The sequence below is a fragment of the Dasypus novemcinctus genome, chromosome 4, assembly GCF_030445035.2.
Source record: "Dasypus novemcinctus isolate mDasNov1 chromosome 4, mDasNov1.1.hap2, whole genome shotgun sequence".
Classification (NCBI taxonomy): Eukaryota; Metazoa; Chordata; class Mammalia; order Cingulata; family Dasypodidae; genus Dasypus; species Dasypus novemcinctus.
In genome coordinates this window covers 78,187,442-78,209,170 of record NC_080676.1, presented here as the reverse complement: position 1 = coordinate 78,209,170, position 21,729 = coordinate 78,187,442, and the positions used below count along the sequence as shown (strand labels likewise).

At 38.3% G+C, this 21,729-nt stretch overlaps 1 non-coding gene across 1 annotated transcript; it reads left to right on the top strand.

Annotated features, from left to right (window-relative positions):
* Positions 1–19,450: 19,450 nt before the first annotated feature.
* LOC111766241 (U6 spliceosomal RNA) lies at positions 19,451–19,556 on the top strand. The gene has a single exon (XR_002798335.2). It is a non-coding gene; the product is annotated as a U6 spliceosomal RNA (small nuclear RNA).
* Positions 19,557–21,729: the final 2,173 nt, after the last annotated feature.

The following is a 21,729-nucleotide window of genomic DNA, read 5'->3' as shown; positions in this document are numbered from 1 at the left end:
TGTCAGCACACATCCTCTACTCCCAGAGCAGACAGATCTGAATTCTCCAGCCTCTGGCCAGCGGCTACAGGTAGAGGGGGCCACAGGGCTCTACCTTCCTGGGAAAGAGGAGAGAAATGAGCTCCTAAGGTTGATTCTGCTCTTGGCCAGCAAATTTGGTCTGCTGTGACCCATGAGCCCTTCCAAGCCAGGTGGGGCTGCACCATTGTTGGTCCTGGGACCCAGCAGGGGATGAAAGAGATCCAACTCTCATCAACACCCTCCCTACTGACCTTCATGAGGATACAGAGGGGACTGGAATTATTTCCAACCCAAGAAAAGGGAGGGGACTGCCACCAACGACTGGAGAACAGCCTCAAAGAAAGTTTGAATTATGAGACTCTTAGACTCAAGGTAGGATCCTGTCACATTGTTACTGTCAGTTGTTGCAGCAAACACACTCAGACCAGACTTTGAACAGACAGGGCTGCTGAATAGCGTCATCTGCTGGCAGATCAAGGAAGTGCATGTGAGGAAATTAAAAATAAATGAGAGGATTTTTATTAAAAACGTTTATTTATTTATTTATTCCTACCCCCTCATTGTCTGTACTTGCTGTGTTTGTTCATCTTCCTTGTTTCTTTAGGAGGTACCTCGAGCTGAACCCAGGACCTCCAATGTGGGAGTGAGGTGCCTAATCATTTGAGCCACTTCTGCTCCATGCTTTATTGTGCCTCTCATTATGTTTTTTCTTCTTGTCTCTTGTTGCATCATCTTGTTGTGTCAGCTTTCTGTGCCTGCCTATCATGCTACCTTGCTGTCTTCTTAGGACCTGGACCTGAACCAGGACCTGAACCAGGGACCTCCCATGTAGTAGACAGGAGCTCGGTCACTTGAGCCACATCTATTTCCCTAAGAGAGGCTTTCTTGGGCCTTTATGGTCTCATTCCCTAAGGTCTTTGGAAGTGTGTCTGCAACCCATTACTGGGTCCATGGTCCAGATCTGAGCAACTAACAGAGACAATCTTAAAGAGCTAGAACAGGTTGAACCAAGAATCAGTGAACAGCAATTACACATAGCCTCCTGCAACTAAATCCCTACCCAAGAGAGAGAAATTGAGCATCAGAATAAACTCACCATCATAATCAGATGCCTAGACTTCAGCAAAAATTTACAAACCATACTAAGAAAATGGAAGATATGACCCAAGCAAAGAAATATGTCAAAGCCCCAGATAAGTTACAGGATTTGAGACTACTATTCAATGAGGTTCATACAAATCTCCTATATCAAATCACTGAGTTAAAAGACAGTATGGCTAAAGAGCTAGAGTACAACAAGAAGACACTGGCTGAGCATAAAAAAGAATTTGAAAATCTGAATAGAAAAATAACAGAACTTATGGGAATAAAGGAATGAAGGACACAATAGGTGAGGTCAAAATCACATTAGATGGGAGCAGATGTGGCATATACAGTTGGGTGCTCACTTCCTAAATGGGAGGTCCCAGGTTCAGTTCCCAGTGCCTCCTAAAGAATATGAGCAGATAATAAGCAGACACAACAAGCAGAGAACAGGGTTTGTTCGAGTGGTTGGGCACCTGCCTCCCATATGGCCAGTCCCAGGTTTGGCTCCTGGTGCTTCTGAAAAAACAAAAACAAAACATACAAAAAAAAACAACTTAGGAAAGCTGATGTGGCTCAATGATTGAGCAGCAGTGTCCCACATACAAAGTCCTGGGTTCAATCCCAGGGCCCCAGTACCTCAAAAAAAAAAAAAGGGAAACGGACTTGGCCCAGTGGTTAGGGCATCCGTCTACCACATGGGAGGTCCGCGGTTCAAACCCCAGGCCTCCTTGACCCATGTGGAGCTGGCCCATGTGCAGTGCTGATGCGTGCAAGGAATGCCGCGCCACACAGGGGTGTCTCCCACGTAGGGGAGCCCCACGCGCAAAGAGTGCACCCCGTAAGGAGAGCCGTCCAGCGCGAAAGAAAGTGCAGCCTGCCCAGGAATGGCGCCGCCCACACTTCCTGTGCCGCTGACGACAACAGAAGCGGACAAAGAAACAAGACGCAGCAAATAGACACAGAGAACAGACAACCGGGGGAAGGGGGAGGAATTAAATAAATAAATAAATCTTAAAAAAAAAAAAAAAATTAGAGGGGGAAGCCAGTGTAGCTCAGTAGTTAAATACTGGCTTCCCACATATGAGGTCCCAGGTTCAATTCCCACTCTGATACCTAAAAAACAAAAAACAAAAAACAAAAAACGAGGCATACAACAACATACTCAAAAAGATAGAAGAAAGAATAAGTGATGCAGAAGACATAACAGGTGACATTGAAGAGAGAGAAGAATAGAGAGAGAAAATAAAGGAAAAAATTGACCAGGAGCTCAGTGACTTGAATGACAACATAAAGCACAACAATATAGGTATCATAGGAGTTCCAGAAGGAGAACAGAGAGAAAAAAAGTGCAGAAGGAGTATTTGAGGAAATAATGACTGAAAATTTCCCAACTCTCATGAAAGAAAAGAATTTACATGTCCAAGAAGTGCAGCATACCCCAATTAGAAAAAATATGAGGCGGTGGACTTAGCCCAGTGGTTAGGGCATCCGTCTACCATATGGGAGATCTGCGGTTCAAACCCCAGGCCTCCTTGACCCATGTGGAGCTGGCCCATGCGCAGTGCTGATGCACGCAAGGAGTGCCCTGCCACGCAGGGGTGTCCCCCACATAGGGGAGCCCCACGCGCAAGGAATGCACCCCATAAGGAGAGCTGCCCAACACGAAAGAAAGTGTAGCCTGCCCAGGAATGGTGCCGCACACACAGAGAGCTGACACAACAAGATGACACAACAAAAAGAAACACAGGTTCCCATGCCACAAACAACAACAGAAGCGGACAAAGAAGAAGATGCAGCAAACAGACACAGAGAACAGACAACTGGAGAGGGGTGGGGGTGATGGAAGAGAAATAAATAAATAAATAAATCTTAAAAAAAAAAAAGAATAAATATGAATAGACCTGCTCCAAGATACATACTATTCAGATGCCAAATGTCAAACATAAAGAGAAAATTCTGAGAGCAGCAAGGCAGAAGCAAATTATCACATACAAGAGATGCCCAGTAAGACTTAGTACAGATTTCTCATCAGAAACCATGGAAGTGAGAAGACAGTATGCTATAATTAGAATATGAAAGAGAAAAGTTGCCAGCAGAGAATACTTTATCTGGCAAAATTGTCCTTCAAATATGAAGGTAAGTTTAAAATATTCACAAATAAACAGAAACTAAGAGTTCATAAAAAGAACCTGGCTTTGCATGAATATTAAAGGGAGCCTTACAGCCCAAAAGAAAAAGACAAGAGAGAGAGGCTTGCAGGAGAGTGTAGAAGGCAAGACTAGCAGAAAGGATAACCAAAAAAGTAAAAAGACAGATTAAATAAGGTATGACATATGAAAACCAAAGAATAAAATGGTGGATGTAAATAATGCATTTACAGTAATATCATTGAATATGAATGAATTTAACTCCCCAATCAAAATATATAGGCTGAAACAATGGATTTAAAAAAAAAAAAAAATGAGCATTTCCTCAACCTCTCCAGGCAACTGCAGGGGCTTTCAGCCTGCACAAACTGGTTTGTTGAGTTCCTTCAATTCCATCTCCATCCCCACACCCTAATAGAATAAGAGGAGGCTGGTGTTTCTCAGCCTCTCAGGGAAACTGCAGGCACTTTTGGCTTGCACAAATTCAGCTGTTGGGAACCTGTGACTTCATCCCCATCGACACTGGACAAGAGAGGGTCAGTGTTTCTCCAGCCTCTCTGGTAACTGCAGGTGCTTTTGGCTCACACAGACTGAATAGTTAGGCACCTGTAGCTCCATCCCCATCTCCAAGTAGGATAGGAGAGGAGCTGGGTCTCCTCAGACTTTTCTGAGGTAATGGTAGGTATTTTGGGCCTGGACCAACTGTACTGGTCAGTACCTGTGGATTCACCCACCATCCAATAAGATAGGAGGAGGCTCTGGTATTTCCTCAGCCTTTCCAGGCAAGGGCAGGCATTTCAGCCTGCACAGACTGAACTTTTGAGTGCTTGTGAATTCACACCCACTCCAATAGGATATGAGGGAACTGGTGTTTCCTCAGCTTTTTCAGGCAACAGCAGGCACTAGGAGCCTATAGGGACTGAACGGTTGGGCACCTATGGATCCACAACAACCACCTAATGGGATAGGTGGGGGCTGGTGTTTCCTCAGCCTTTCCAGGCAATGGCAGGCCCTAACCCCTGGCAGAGGAGAAAGGTGGAAGAAGCGTCATCAGTTCCTGGGACAATGCAGGCAGCTTCAGCCTCCACAGCTTACTGTACCAACTACATCCTTGGTTCCTACTATACAACCAGAAAGGGAGAAAGGGCAGAAAGCCCTAAACTAAAGAGAGAAACAGTGCCCAAAATACATACATCTAGTAAACCAGATACCAAGACACTAACAAAAAATTACAATCCATACCAAGAAACAGGGAGATATGGCCAGTCAAAGAAACAATATAATCCTCCAGATGACTTAAAGAAGTTGAGACAACTAACAGATGTTCAAACAAATCTCTTAATAAATTCAGCAAGATGGCTAAAGAGATTAAGGATATTAAGAAGACAAAGGGTGAACACAAAGAAGAATTTCAGAGCATACATAGAAAAATAGCAGATCTTATGGGAATGAAAGGCACAATAAATGAAATTTAAAATACATTGGGGGAATATAAAAGCGGATCTAAGGAGGCAGAAGAAAGGGTTGGTGAGCTTGAAGACATGACCTCTGAAAGTAAACACAAAGAACAGATGAGGAAAAAAAGGAAAGAATTGAACAGGGTCTCATAGAAATGATTGATGGCAAGAGATTTGCAAACATATGTGGCATGGGTGTCCCAGAGGCGAAGAGAAGGGGAAAAGGGCAGAAGGAATATTTGAAGAAATAATGGTAGAAAATTTCTCAACCCTATTGAAGGATCTTAGATATCTGTATCCACGAAGCACAAGGTACTCCCATCTGAATGAATCTGAGTAGACCTACTCTGAGACACATACTAATTAGAATGTCAAATGCCAAGACAAAGAGAGAATTCTGGGAGCAGCAAGAGAAAAGTAATGCATAACATACAAGAGATACCCAATAAGATTAAGTGCTGGTTTCTCATCAGAAACCATGAAGGCAAGAAGGCAGTGATATGGCATATTTAAGATCCTGCAAGAGAAAAACCGCCAGCCAAGAATCTTATATCCAGCAAGATTATCTTTCAAAAATAAGGGCAAGTTTAGAATATCCACTGATAAACAGAAACTGGAAGAGTTTGTAATCAAGAGACCAGCTCTGCAGAAAATACTAAAGGGAGTGATAAGCCTGAAAAGACAAGACAGGAGAGAGAGGCTTGGAAGAGAGTCTAGAAATGAAGATTATAACAGTAAAAAGGCAAAAAGAGTGGTGAAAATAAAATATGATAGATAAAACCCAAAGGTCAAAATGGGTGAAATAAGAACTGTCTTTCCAGTAATAAACATTGAATGTTAAAGGATGAAAACTCCCCAATCAAAAGACACAGACTGGCAGAATGGATAAGAAAATATGAGCCCTGAATAGACCCAAGGATACCAATAGATTGAAAGTGAGAGACTGGAAAAAGATATGGCTTTAAAAAAAAAAAAAAAAAAGCTAGAGTAGCTATATTTATATTGGATGAAATAAACTTTAAAAACAAAACTGTTGTTAGAGACAAGGAAGGATATTATATATTAGTAACAGGAGCAATTCCCAGGAAGAAGTGATACTCATAAATATATATGCAGCTAACCAGGATCCTCCAAATTACATGAGGCAAATGCTAGCAAAACTGAAGGGAGAAATAGATACCTCTATAATAATAGTTGGAGACTTCAATATGCCACTTGCAGCATTTGCTAAAAATCTGGGCAAAAGATCAATAAAGAAACAGAGGGCTTGGAAAAGGTGATAGATGAGTAAACCTAATTGACATATACAGAACATTCCACCCCAAACAACACGATATATATTCTCAAGTGTTCATGGATCTTCCTCCAGATTGACCATATGTTGGGTCACAAAGCAGATCTCAATAAATTATAAATTCAACAAGATTGAAATTATACAAAGTATTTCTCCAATTATAATGGAATAAAGTTAGAAATCAACAAGAGGTGGAAAAAGAGAAAATTCACAAACACATGGAGATTAAACAACACACTCTTAAATAATCAATGGGTCAAAGAACAAATCATGAGAGAAATCAGTAAACATCTCAAGAGAAATGAAAACAAGAACATAGCATATCAGCATTGATGGGTTGCTGCAAATGCAGTGCTGAGAGGGAAATTTATAGCCTTCAGTGCTTACATTATAAAAGAAGAAAGACTTACAACCCTCTACTTTCTTTCTGCCTCCTGTAAACTTATCTTCCAGACTCTAGCTCTGTGAGTTTGCACAATTTGCTTAATTCATATCAGTGAAGTCATGTAATATTTGTCCTTCATAACTTACAAAATAGTGCAGGACAGAGTGTAAACTATAATGTAAACTATAATCCACACTTGGTGGCAATGCTCAAATATGTGTTCATCAATTGTAACAAATGTATCACACTAATGAAGGATATTGTTAAAGTGGGAAATTGTGGGAGGGGTAGGGAATGGGGCATATAGGGATCCTCTATGTTTTTATGTAACATTTATGTAATCTAAAGTACTTGAAAAATAAAAAGTATTTTTTAAAAAAAGAAGAAAGAGCTAAAATCAATGACTTAACTATACAGTTGGAGGAACAAGAAAAAGCACAGCAAACTAGTACCAAAGAAAAAGAAGGAATGAAATAACAAAGATCAGAGCAGAGAAATAAATGAAATTCAGAACAAAAAAAAAAATAGAATTAACAAAAACCAAAAGTTGGTTCTTTGAGAAGATTAACAAAATTGACAAACCCTTAGCTAAACTGACAAAGAAAAAATAGAGTGAAGATGCAAATAAATAAAATAAAAAATGAAAATGGGGTCATTACTACTGACCCACAGATATAAAAGAGATCATAAGAGGATACTATGAACAACTGTAAATCAACAAATTAGGAAATGTAGATGAAATGGAAAAATTCCTAGAAGCATATGAACAAACTACACTGACCCTAGAAGAAACAGAAGACCTTAACAAACCAATCACAAGAGATTGAAACAGTCATCAAACAACTTCCCAAAATAAAAAGCCAGGACCAGATGGTTTCACAGGTGAGTTTTACCAAGCATTCAAAGAAGACTTACAATAATGCCAATCTTACTCAAGCTCTTCCAAAAAAAAAAAAAAAAAATGAACAAGAAGGAACACTACCAAACTCATTCTATGAAGTCAGTATCACCCTAATACTAAAACCAGATGAAAATATTACAAAAAAAGAAAATTACAGACCCAAATCCTGAATGAATACAGATGCAAAAATTGTCAACAAAATACTTGCTAATCAAATCCAACAATACATTAAAGTATTATTTGTTATGATCAAATGGGTTTAATACCAGGCATGCAAGGTGGATCTGCTCAAGGAAATCACATTAATAAATCAAAGAAGAAAAATTACATTATCCTATCAATTGATGCAGAAAGGGCATTTGGCAAAATATAGCATCCTTTCTTGATAAAAATACTACAAAAGATAGGAATTGAAGGAAACTTTCTCAACATGATAAAGTTCATATATGAAAAACCTACAGCTAACATTGTAATCAGTGGTGAAGACTGAGAGCTTTCCTGTGAGATCAGAAACAAGACAAGGATGTCCACTGTCACCACCATTGTTCAATATAGTGCTAGAGGTTCTAGCTAGAGATATCAGGAAAGAAAAAGAAATAAAAGGCATCCAAATGGGAAAGGAAGAAGTAAAACTTTCACTATTCACAGATGATGTGAATTCACAGATGATATGATCTTACACCTAGAAAATCCCAAAAAATCTACAACAAAGCTGTTAGACGTAATAAATGATTTCAGTATAGTGTCAGGATACAAGATCAATATGCAAAAATCAGTGGTGTTTCTATACACTAGTAATGCACAATCTGAGGAGGAAGTCAGGGGAAAAATTCTATTTACAATAGTGACTAAAAGAGTCAAATATTTTGGAATATACTTAACCAAGGATGTAAATAAATTGTATTCAGAAAACAATAATTATTACTAAAAGAATTTTTTAAAAAGACCTAAATAATTGGAAGAATATTCCATGCTCATGGATTGGAAGACTAAAGATCATTAAGATGTCAATTCTACCCAAAATGATAAACAGATTCAATGCAATCCCAATAAAAATTCCACCACCAATTTTTAAACAAATAGAAGACAAAATTATCAAGTTTATTTGGAAGGGTAACAGTCCCGAATAGCCAGAAACATCTTTGAAAAGGAAAAGCAAAGTTGGAGGACGCTCACTTCCAGACTTCAAACTATTTTTACTTAGCTACAGTGGTAAAAACAGCATGGTTCTGCCAAAAGATAGACATATAGACCAATGGAAGCGAGTTAATCGTTCAGAAATAGACTCTCACATCTATGGTCACGTGGTTTTTGACAAGTCTGTCAAACTCACTCAGCTGGGGCAGAGCAATCTATTAAAAAATGGTGTTGGGAGAATTGGATATCCGTATCCAAAAGAAAGAAAGAGGAACCATATCTCACACCTTATACAAAAATCAACTCAAAATGTGTCAAAGACCTAAATAAAAAAGCTGGAACCACAAAGCTCCTAGAAGAAAATGTAAGAAAACATCTTCAAGACCTGGTGGTAGGTGGTAGATTCTTAAATATTACACCAAAAGCACGAGCAACAAAAGAAAACATGGATAAAGGGAACCTCCTCAAACTTAAACACTTCATGATTCAAAGGACTTTGCCAAGAACATGAAAAGGCAGTCCACTCAAGGGGAGAAAATGTTTGGAAACCACATATCTGAAACCACATATTTGATTTCTCTTCTATATAAAGAGATCACATAACTCAACAATAAAAAAGCAAGCAATCCAATTTAAAAATGGGCAAAAGATTTAAATAAACATTTCTCCAAAGAGGAGAATGGCCAAATGGCCAAAAGCACAAGAAAAAATGTCCAATATCACTAGCTATTTGAAATGCAAATCAAAACAACAATGAGATATCATCTCACACTACATAGAATAGCGAAAGAAAGAAAGAAAGAAAGAAAGAAAGAAAGAAAGAAAGAAAGAAAGAAAGAAAGAAAGAAAGAAAGAAAGAAAGAAAGAAAGAAAGAAAGAAAGAAAGAAAGAAAGAAAGAAAGAAAGAAAGAAAGAAAGAAAGGTGCTGGAGAGGATGTGGAGAAATAGGAATACTCTTGCACTGTTTTTGGGAATGTAAAGTGGTGCAGCCTCTGTGGAAAATAATTTGGCAATTCCTCAGGAAGCTAAGTATAGAACTGCCATATGATCCAGGATTTCCTCAACTGTGAAAACCATGGCACAGACAGTCATTTGCAGGCTGATGTTCATAGCGGCGTTATTCACAATTGCCAAAAGATGAAAACAACCCAAGTGTCAATCAACCAGTGAATGGATAAACACAATGTGGTAAATAAATATGATGAAATACTATGCTTCAGTAAGAAGAAATGAAATTGGGATATATATGATAACATGGATGAATCTTAAAGACATGTGTTATGCTAAGTGAAATAAGCCAGACACAAAGGACAAATATTGCATGGTCTCACTAATATGAACTAAATACAAAGAATAAATGCATGGAGTTAAAAACCTAGAGTATAGGTTTTTAGAAGATAAGAGGAGGGCTGCAAAGAAGTATTGATGCTTAATGTATGTAGAAGTTTTAATTAACTTGAATGTAGAAGTTGGAAAGGGATAGAGTGATGGTAACATTATATAGTGAGTAGCAGCTGGTTTATAAATGGGACTGTGGCTGAAATGGGTAGTCTAGGGATGTAAATATCAAATAAAAGAAAGCTAGAGAATAATCTAGGGACTGAGTAATACAGTGAACCCAAAGGTGAATGAGAACTGTGGTTAATAGTACAAATGCAAGAATTTCCTTCTGTGAGCTAGAACAGATGTATGTCACTATTGCAGGGTGGTGGGAATGTGGAGAAGCATGGGAAAAAACAATTAATGCAACTTATGAACTGTAGTTAACAGCAATACTGTAATATTCCTGCATCAATGCCAAAGACGTGCTGTGTTAATAATAGGAGGGTATGGAAAAAATATGCCTAATGTATGCTATGGACCATAGTGAGTGGTAATAATCTGATGATATTATTTCATAATCTGTAACGAATGTTCCACAATGGTGTGATGTGTTGGTGAAGGGGTGTTGTATAGGACAACATATGTGCATGATTGTTTTGGAAGATCACAACTTCTGTAATAAAAATATATTTGGAATAAAAAGTAAGTAAGAGAGCCTTTTTCCAGACTTTACAGCCTCCCTCCCTAAGGTCTTTGGAAATGTAATGGATTGTACTGGGTCCAGGGCTCAGATGTGAAAAATTAACAGAAAGTTTGAAACAAGAATCGAAGAGCAGCAGTATCACGCAGCCTCCTGTCACTAAATCCCTACAAAAAGAGAGAGAAATTGAGCATCTGAGTAAACTCACTATCCTAATCCGATGCCTAGACATCAGCAAATAATTACAAGCCAAAGGAATAAAATGGAAGAAATGGCCCAAGCAACAGAATATGTCAAAGCCCCAGATGAGACACAGGAATTTAGACAATTAACCAATGAGATAGGTACAAATTTCCAAGTTAAAATTAATGAGTTGAAAGACAATATGGCTAAAGAGATAAAGGACATCAAGAAAATACCGAGTGAGCACAAAGAATTTAAAAACCTGAATAGAAAAGTAATAGAGCTCATGAGAATGAAAGACACAAAAGGTGAGATCAAAAAAACAGGAGAGGGGAAAAGAGGTGTGATATTGGGGCATTTTCGGGGCTTGAAGTTGTCCTCAATGATATTGCAGGGACAGATGCTGGACATTATATATGCTACCATAACCCACTGAATGGACTGGGAGAGAGTATAAACTACAACATAAACTATAATCCATGCTGTATAGCAATGGTCCAAAATGTACTCATCAAATGCAATGAATGTACCACACTAATGAAAGAGGTTATCAATGTGGAAGGAGTCAGGGGTGTGGGGAGTGGGGTATATGGGAACCTCTAATATTTTTTAATGTAACATTTGTGTGATTTATATATCTTATAAAAAAAGATTAAAAAAACACATTAGAGGCATACAATAGCAGAATTGAAATGATAGAATAAATAATAAGGAATACATAAGACAGAACAGCTGAAATTGAAGAGAGAAAAGAAAGGAAGAATTGAGCAGGGGCTCAGGGAGTTAAATGATAACATTTGAAAAGCAGAAGGGAAACGGGTGTGGCTTCCATCTCAGAATAAATGCAAATAGACCTACTCCAAGACAAATACTACTTGGAATGTTGAAAATCAAACATAAAGAGAAAATTCTGACAGCAGTAAAGGAGAAGCAAACCATCACATACCAGGGACGCCAGTATGCCAGTAAGACTTACTGTGGATTTCTCATTAGAAACCATGGAGGTAAGAAGAGAGTGGTATGATACAATTAGGATACTGAAAGAGGAAAACTACCAGCTGAGAACTCTTTATCCAGCAAAATTGTCCTTCAAATATGAAGGTGAGTTAAAAATATTCACAAGCAAACAGAAAGTAAGAGAGTTCATAAAAAAGAATACACCCTTGCAGGAAATATTAAAGGGTGCCTTACAGCCCATAAGAAAAAGACAAAAGAGAGAGGCTTGGAGGAGAGTGTAGAAGTCAAGACTAGCAAAAAGGATAAGCAAAAGAGTAAAAAGACAGATAAAAATAAGATATGACATTTGAAAGCCAAAGAATAAAATGGTGGAAGTAAATATGCATTTTCATCGAATGTAAATGGATTAAACTCCCCAACCACAAGATACAGGCTGACAAAACAGATAAAAAATCATGAGCCATCCATATGCTGCTTATAAGAGACACATATTAGACCCAAAGATACAAATCAACTGAAAGTGAAAGGTTGGAAAAAGAAAATCCAAGCAAATAGTAACCAAAAAAGATCAAGGGTAGCTATTCTAATATCAGACAAAACAGACTGTAAATGCAAAAAAAAAAAGTTATAAGAGATACTGAAAGCCATTATACATTAATAAAAGTGGCAGTCCACTAGGAATAAATAACAGTCTTAAATATCTCTGCACCTAACCAGGGTGCCCCAAAGTATAAGAGGCAAACTCTGAAGGGAGATACAGATGTCTCTTCAATAATAGTTGGAGACTTCAACACACCACTCACATCATTAAATAGAACTAGACAAGAAAATCAACAAGGAAGCAGAATTTGAACAATATGACAAATGAGCCAAACATGTACAGAACATGATAACTGAAATCGTCAGGTTATACACTCTACTCAAGTGCTCATGGATCTTTCTCCAGGATAGACCACATGTTGGGTCACAAGACAGGTCTCAATAAATATAAAGATTGAAATTATACAAAGCACTTTCTCAGATCAAACTGGAAACCAGTAATAGATGGGAAAGGGATAAATTTGCAAATGTATGGAGATTAAACAACACACTCCTGAACAATCAATGGGTCAAAGAAGAAATTATAAGAGAAATTAGTAAATATATGAAGATAAAAGAAAATGAGAACACAACTTATCCATTATGGGATACAGGGAAGGGACTGCTGAGAGGGAAATTTATGGCCCAAAACACCTATATTAAAAAGGAAAGTTGGGAGGTGGATTTGGCTCAACTGATAGAGCGTCCACCTACCACATGGGAGGCCCGGGGTTCAAACCCAGGGCCTCCTGACCCATGTGAAGCTGGCCCATGCGCAGTGCTGATGCGCGCAGGGAGTGCTGTGCCATGCAGGGGTGTCCCCCGCATGGGGGAGCCCCACGCACAAGGAGTGTGCCCCTCAGGGAGAGCCGCCCCATGCGAAAGGGGCACAGCCCACCCAGGAGTGGCATTGCACATTGAGAGCTGACACAAGAAAGGGAGACACAGATTCCTGGTGCCACTGACAAGAATACAAGCGGACATGAGGAGTGCACGGCAAATGGACAGAGAGAGCAGACAACTGGGAGGGCGGGGGGAGGAAGAGGAGAGAAATAAGAAAAAAATGATAAATCTTTAAAATAAAATAAAATAAAAAGGAAAGTATCTTTTTAAAAAAAGAGAGAGCGAGAGAAAGAGCTAAAATCAAAGAACTAACTGAACTGAAGAAACTAGAAAGGAACAGGAAACAATTCCCAAAACAAGCAGAAGGAAAGAAACTATAAAGATAAGAGCAGAAATAAATGAAACTGAGAACAACAACAACAACAACAACAACAAAACTATAGAGAAAATCCACAAAGCTGGCTTTTTGAGAAAAATCAATAAAATTGACAAACACCTAGCTTAACTAACAAAGAAAAAAGAGAGAAGATGCTAATTTAAAAACTCAGAAATGTAGGGGGGGCAGTTAAAAAACTGACCCCACAGAAATAAAATGATCATAAGAGGATATTATGGGAAACTGTATGCCAAAAAACAAGAGAACCAGCATGAAATGGACAGATTCCTAGAAATGCTCAAACAACCTACACAGACACTACAAGAAATACAAGAAGTTAACAAACCAATCGCATTTTGAGAGATGGTGTCAGTCATCAAAAATATCCCAGTGAAGAAAAGTACAGGACCATATGGCTTCTCAGGCAAATTCTACCAAGCATTTCAAGAAAAACTGACACCAATCCTGTTTAAACTCTTCCAAAAAACTGAAGAGGAAGAAAAATTATCCAACACATTTTATGACACCAGCATCACCCTAATACCAAAACCAGATAAAAACACTACAAGAAAAGAAAATTACAGATCAATCTTTTTAATGAACATAGATGCAAAAATTCCAAACAAAATACTTGCAAATAGAATCCAACAGCATGTCAAAGCCTTATACTTCACAACCAAGTGGGATTTATTCTTGATATGTAAGGGTGGCTCAACATAAGAAAATCAACTAATGTAATACACCACATTAATAAATTGAAGGGAAAAAAAGACCATCTCGACCAATGCAGAAAAGGCATTCAACAAAATCCAGCATCTTTTCTTGATAAAAAACACTTCAAAAGAAAGAAATAGAAGGAAAATTCTTCAATATCATGAGTATGTATGAAAAACTGACAGCCACATTGCACTCAATGGTTGAAAGCTTTCCCTCTAAGATCAGGAACAAGACAAGGATGCCTACTGTCACCACTGTTATTCAACATTGTACTAGAAGTTCTAGCTAGAGCAATTAGACAAGAAAAATAAATAAATATATAAATAAATAAAAGTCATCTGTATTAGTTAGCCAAAGGGGTGCTCATGCAAAATACCAGAAATTGGTTCGTTTTTATAAAGGGCATTTATTTGGGGTAGGAGCTTACAGATACCAGGCCATAAAGCATAAGTTACTTCCCTTACCAAAGTCTATTTTCACATGTTAGAGCAAGATGGCTGCTAACAGCTGAGAGGGTTCAGATTTCCTGGTTTCCTCCCTTCCAGAGTCTTGCTTCTCTCTAGGTTCAAAGTTCCTTTTTTCCCAGGGCTTGCTTCTTTCTGGGCCCAGGCTTCCTCTCTTCCTGGAGCTGGCTTCTCTTTTTTCTCTGTGAGTTTACTTCCCCGGGTTCCACCTTAAGGCTTTAGCATCAAAGTCCAACATCAAAACTCCAACATTAAAAGCTTGAACTCTGTCCTTGCTGTGCCTTTTTTCTGTGAGTCCCTACCCACCAAGGGTTGGGGACTCAATGCCCTAATGACATGGCCCAATTAAAGCCCTAATCATAACTCAATCATGCCCAGATACAGACCAGATTACAAGCATAATCCAATATTTATTTTTGGAATTCATAACCATATCAAACTGCTACCGCATCTAAAAAGGAAAAGAGGAAGTAAAACTCTCACTATTCATGGATGACATGATCCTATATTTAGAAAATTCTGAAATGTCTATGGCGGAGCTGCTTGAGCTAATAAAAAATGACAAGATACAAGATACAAAAATCGATAATGTTTCTGTACACCAATATTGAACAATCTGAGGAGGAATTAAGAGAAAAACTTCCATTTACAGTAACAACAAAAGGACCCAAATACCTAGGAATCAATTTACCCAAAGAAGCACAAGACCTAAATGCAAAAAACTATGAAACAATGCTAAAAGAAATCAGTGAAGACCTAAACAAATGAAAAGACTTTTCATTTTCACAGACTGGAAGACTAAATATCATGAAGATGTCAATCCAACCCAAACTAATTTATAGATTCAATGCAATACCAATCAAAATTCCAACAACCTACTGTACAGAAATAAAAAAGGCAATTACCAAATTTATTTAGAAGGGAAAGTACACCTGAATAGCCAAAATCATTTGAAAAAAGAAGAGCAATGTGGGAGGACTTTCACTGCCTGATCTTGAAACATATTACAAAGCTACAGTAGTCAAAACAACATGATATTGGCACAAAGTTAGACACATTGATTAGTGGAATAAAATTGAGAGTCCAGAAATAAACCCTCCCCTCTATGGCCAACCGGTTTTTGACAAATCTATTGCCGTTTGATATTATTTATTAATTCTAAGAAGAGATATTGATAGTGTTTGTAAATTGATCTGTTCCTCTAGGCATGATGCTCTTTGATTGATTTAAATTCAAAGACTTTATGTTCACTTGATTAAACCAAGATTAAGGCATGCAGGGTTGACTCCCTACACTCTTGGCAGGCTATATACATAGACACTTAATCAAGAATGAAGAAGTAGATACATGGAGAAGAACACAGAGAAAGAGAGATAGCTCCATAGACATAGCAGGGACCCGGGGAAGAGAAATGAGCCTGATAGTCTACAGCAGACCTTGTGGAGAGAATAGAGCAGCTAAGCCCAGAAAGAAATGAGTCTTCCAGCCTACAGCTGAGATTGGAAGAAGCTGGGACTACAAGCCTTAAGAGGAAGAGGAAGGGTGAACCCTCACAGACACCATTTGCCTCCTTGTTTCAACATGTGGCAACAGAGTTTGGTGAGGCAGTATCTTTGAGTTGGACTCTTTAGGACCTTGTAACTGTAAGCTTCCACCACAGATAAATAACCCTTTATGAAAACCAATAGATTTCTGGTACTTTGCATCAGCACCCCTTTGGCTGACTAATACACCTACCAAGTCCATATTACTGGGACAAAACAGTTTCTTCAACAATTGGTGCTCGGAGAACTAGATATCCATAACCAAAAGAATGAAAAATGACCCCTACCTCACTCCCTACACAAGAATCAACTCACAATGGATCAAAGACCTAAATATAAAAGCTAGGATCATAAAGCTACTAGAAGAAAATATAGGGAAACATCTTAAAGACTTTGTGATAGGTGGTGGTTTCTTGGATCTTACACCCAAAGCACAAGCAAAAGAAGGGAAAATAGATAAATGGAACCTCCTTAAAATTAAACACTTTTGCACCTCAAAGGACTTGGTCAAAAGGGTGAGAAGGCAGCCAACTCAATGAGAGACAGTATTTGACAATCACATATCTATGATAAGAGTTTAATATCCATGATATATAAAAAGATGCTACAACTCAACAATGAAAAGACAATGTTCCAATTTTAAAATGGGCCAAAGCTTGAATATTTGTCCAAAGAGGAAATACAAATGGCAAAAAAAAAGAAAGAAAAATGTTCAACATCATTAGTGATTAGGGAAATGCAAATCAAAACTACAATGAGATATCATTACATACCTGTTAGACTGGCCATTACTGAAAAGACAGAGACGTATTGGAGAGAATGTAGAGAGATAGCAATATTTACTCACTGTTGGTGGGATGTAGAATAGTACAGCCACAGTGGAGAACTGTTTGGAAGTTTTTAAAGAAGTTGAATATAGATTTGCCATGTGACCCGACAATACCACTACTGGGAATATATGCAGAAAAACTGAGAGCCGTGGCACAAACAGACATCTATACACTGATAATCATAGCTGCATTATTCAACAAACTGTGGTATATGCACATGATGGAATATTATGCAGCTGTATAAAGAAATGAAGTCGTAAAACATATGCCAACAAGGATGAACCTGAAGGACATTATGTTGAATGAAACAAGTCAGACATAAAAGTACAAATACTGTATGATTGAGCTATTATGAAGTAAGTATATTGTATAAACTCAAGGAATTAGTAACTAGAATATAGGCTACCAGAAAATAGAAGGAAGTTACAGATGGAAAACTGATGGTTAATCTGCACAAAATTGGTAAAAAATAAAATAAAATAAAAAGTTGTTTGTTTCTTTGGGAATGAATAGAAAAAGTGAAAGCACATAATAATGTTAGTAACTAGCAGTGCTACTATGTGGGTATGAGAATGGTTAAAAGGGAAAATCAAAGGAAAGCTTTCATTATATTGTACTGACCTTTGTAACATAGTGAAGCCTTCTGTGAACAGTGAGTATGGGTAAGACTGCATATTTAAGGCTGGTTTTTTTGAAACCGAACAAATGTATGTTAATGTGACAAGATGTTAATATCAGGCAAAAATACAACCAAAGCAAAATGCAGACAGCAGTGTATAGTAATATATTAAAAATCTTTCATTAAGGTTAAAAAAAAAAGGAAATATGCTAAGTGAAAGAAACTAGACAAAAGGTACTACATATTGTTTGACTCCTTTTATACAAAATATATTACAAATAATGAGATGGAAACGGAATAGCAGCTATGTACAGCAGTGGAAGCAGAGAGAGACTGAGAGGTCGATATTAAGGGTAGAGCTTTTTTTTGTTTGTCTGTTTTTTATTTTTATTTTTATTAGAATAATGAAACTCCTCTAATAATGATTGAGGTGATGAATACACAACTATGATTATACCAAATACCAATGATGGTCCACTTTGGATGGATAGTATGCTTTATTAATATGTATCAATAAACCTGATTTTTTAAAAAGTAAAAGGGGAGCAAAGGCAAAACATTCAGTTAAATAAGAAAAAACAGGAAGATATATGAAGTTTATCTCAATGAAAAGAAGGGAGGAGGTAGAGAGGAAGAAGGGAAAAACGTCAATGCTATTGCTTTAGGATAGAAATTCTATACAAATTGATGTCATTTGGAAATTTTATAAATACATTGGTGAGACCTAATGCAACTGTGGTGATTTGAAGTTGTACAAACCCTAGAAAAACATGTTCTTAAAACCTAATCATTCCTATGCATATGAATCCATTGTAAGTAGGACCTTTTTTTTGTTAATTTTTTATTTTTAAAGAAGCTTTAGATTACATAAATGTTACATCAGAAATATAGGGAATAAGCAGCTGTGGCACAAGCAATTGAGCTCCCATTTACCATATGGAGGACCCGGGTTTGATCTCTGGTACCTCCTGGTGAAAAGAACGAAAAAAGTCTTCCCAGATCTGTGCAGTACAGAGAGGCACAGGTCCCCATGCAGCAAACCAACACACCAAAAAGATAATAGGAAAAAAAAAAAGGGATTCCAATATATGCATCCCTTCCCCTCCCACACGTTCCACATCAACAACATCCTTCATTGGTGTGGTGCATTTGTTATAATTGATGAACATGTATTGAAGCATTGCTACTAACCATGGACTATAGTTTATATTATAGTTTACACTCTGCCCTGCACAATTTTATAGGTTACCACAAAATATATAATGACCTGTATCCATCATTGCAGTGTCATGCAGGACAATTTCAATGTCCTGAAAATGTCCCAAATTACACCTATTCTTCCCTCTCCCTCCCCTCAGAACCACTGGTGGTCACTGCCTTCATATCAGTGATAGCAGTTCTCCCATTGCTATTAATAGAATAACCATAAGTCACTTAAATCCATACTTGCATTCCCCCCTTATGTTTGTTCATTCCTCAATCTTGAGGATTTGGGGGTGGTGATGCCCACTCTGCTTCCTATGAGAGGGGCCATAAGTAGGACCTTTTAATGAGGTTACTTCAGTTAAGGAGTAGCCCAAATCAATCAAGATGGGTCACATATCACTGGAGTGTTTTATGAGTAGAAAGAAATTCAGAGAGAGAGAGAGAAAACCAGAGGGAGCAACCAGAAGCTGAACGTCAGTGGAAGCTGGAAGAGAAGAGACAAGCTAGGAGAAGCCTCCATGTGCCTTGCCATGTGACAAGATGTCTTAGTTTGCCACAGGGCTGCCGGTGCAAAGTACCAGAAATAGGTTGGCTTTTATAATGGGATTTTATTTAGTTGTTAAGCTTGCAGTTCTGAGGCTGTGAAATGCCCAGAGCAAGTACCATCAAGAGATGCCTTCTGTGCTCACTCTGGCAGCACAAATACTAAAACTGGAATGATACAGAGGAGATTCACATGGCCCCTGCACAAGGATGACATGCAATTCATGAAGTGTTCCGTATTTTTAGCATAAACCATAATGTAAACTGTAGACCATGGTCATTAGCAGTGTTTCAATGTGTGTACATCAACTGTGGTAAATGTGCCATGCTAATGAGAGATATTGTTAATGGGGGAAAGTGGGGAGGGGGCAGGTATGTGGGTACATTTTCAATGTAACATTTATGTAATCTAAAGCTTCATTAAAAATGAAAGAAAAGAAAAAAAAAAAAAAGAGATGTTTGCTCACCAACGTCAGCTACTAGTGATCCCAGTGCCATGATGAAGATGGCAGTTCATCTCTGCCATTTACTGCCTTCCCCTCCAGAGTCTACCATCTTCCAAAGCTCAGCTGTGGGCAACCAGGCATAGGATTTTTCTCTTTCTGGGCCTCCTCTCTCAGTCTCAGCTACTCTGGTTTCTTCCTGAGTTCAGCTGTGAGCTATCAGGTATGTGGCTCATCTCTTTCTCCTCAGCCTTGAGCTGCTTCATGGGCACAGCCTCTTGGAGGCTTTGTGCTTTGGCTGCTAGCTATCCTGAAGTCCTCTATCATATGGCAGGGTGGAAAATGGAAGCTTTCTTTCTCTGTGTGTCTTTGTTTATATAAAGCTCTAGTAAGAGGGTGGAGACCTAACCTGAGTCATGACTCCCTAAAATTGTCCAGTCAAAAGGGGCCCACACCCACAGGAATGGATTAGTTCAAAAACATAATCTTTTTCTTTTGGGGATCTGTAAAAGAACTTCGAGCTGTCACACAAGCTAAAGACCAAGGATTGCTGGCAGCCAGTCCCAGAACACCACAATCTTCAGGGAGAAAGCAATGCCTTGTTGACATCTTGATTTGGATTTTCCTTTAGTCTCAAAACTCTGAGTTAAAAAATTCTCATTGTTTAGGCCAACCCATAGCATGTTATTTTCTTGAGCAGCCATGGGAACTAGAACAGCAAACGACCCTTTAGTACCCCTACCACCATAGTCAGCTAAACCATGGGCTGTCAGTTAACCAACTTCCTTGTTCCCTGTGACTACCAAGAGCCCAACATTCCTTCTCTACCTGCACATTTTAAAATTAAATCAGGGGGAAGCAGATGTGGCTCAAGTGATTGGGCTCTCATCTATCATATGGGTGGTCCAGGGTTCGATTCCCAGGGCCTTCTGGTGAAGGCAAGCTGGCCCGTGTGGCAATCTGGCCCACACGGAGAGCTGGCCCAAGGGGAGAGCCGACGCAGCAAGATGGCACAACAAAAAGAGACACAGAGGAGAGAAAATAAGAGATGCAGCGGACCAGGGAGCTGAGGTGATGCAAGAGATTGAGCACCTCTCTCCCACTCCGGAAAGTTCCAGGATCAGTTCTCAATGTCACCCAAAGAGACGATAAGCAGACACAGAAGAATGCGCAGTGAATGGACAGAGAGCAGACAACAAGGAGTGGGGGTGGCGGTGGGGGTGGGGGGAAATAAATAAATAAGCCTTTAAAAAAATTAAATCAGTATTCTAAAAAATATGTTTTTATTTTGAAACAAACTTGAAGTTACAGAAAAGTTGCAAAAAAAGTTTTTTTCCCATGGACATTTGAAATTAAGTTACTCACAATGATGCTCCATCACCAAAAAATCCTTTGGTGTGCATTTCCTACAAACAACAATGTTCTCATATATAACTATGACCATCAAAATCAGAAAATTAATATTGATACATTGCTACTACCTAATCCTTGCCACATGAGAGTTTCTCCAGTTGTTCCAATAATGCCCTTTATTGCAAAAATATCCAGTCTAAAGCCATGTCTTCCATTTATTTGCCAGGTCTCTTTGATCACTTTTAATCCAGAATAGTTCTTCAGTCTTTCCTTGATTTTTATGACCTTGACAACTGTAAAGATAATAGGCTATTTTGGAGAATACACCCCAATTTGGGTTTCTTTGATGTTTCCTTATGATTTGATTAGAATATCACAGAGGTGGTACTATGTTCTTTACACAGCTCATGATTACCATTTGTCCTACTACTGGTGATGTTAACTTTGAGAACTAGTTTTAAATGGGTCTGCCAGCCTTAACTGCTGTAAAAGTATTCTTCCTTTTCTAACAAACATTTTGTAGAAAGGTACTTTGAAACTATGTAAATATCCTAGTCCAAATTGAAAATTCTTTTACCCTTCTTCCTATCATTAAGGTCACATGGGCTTTTATTTCCAGGG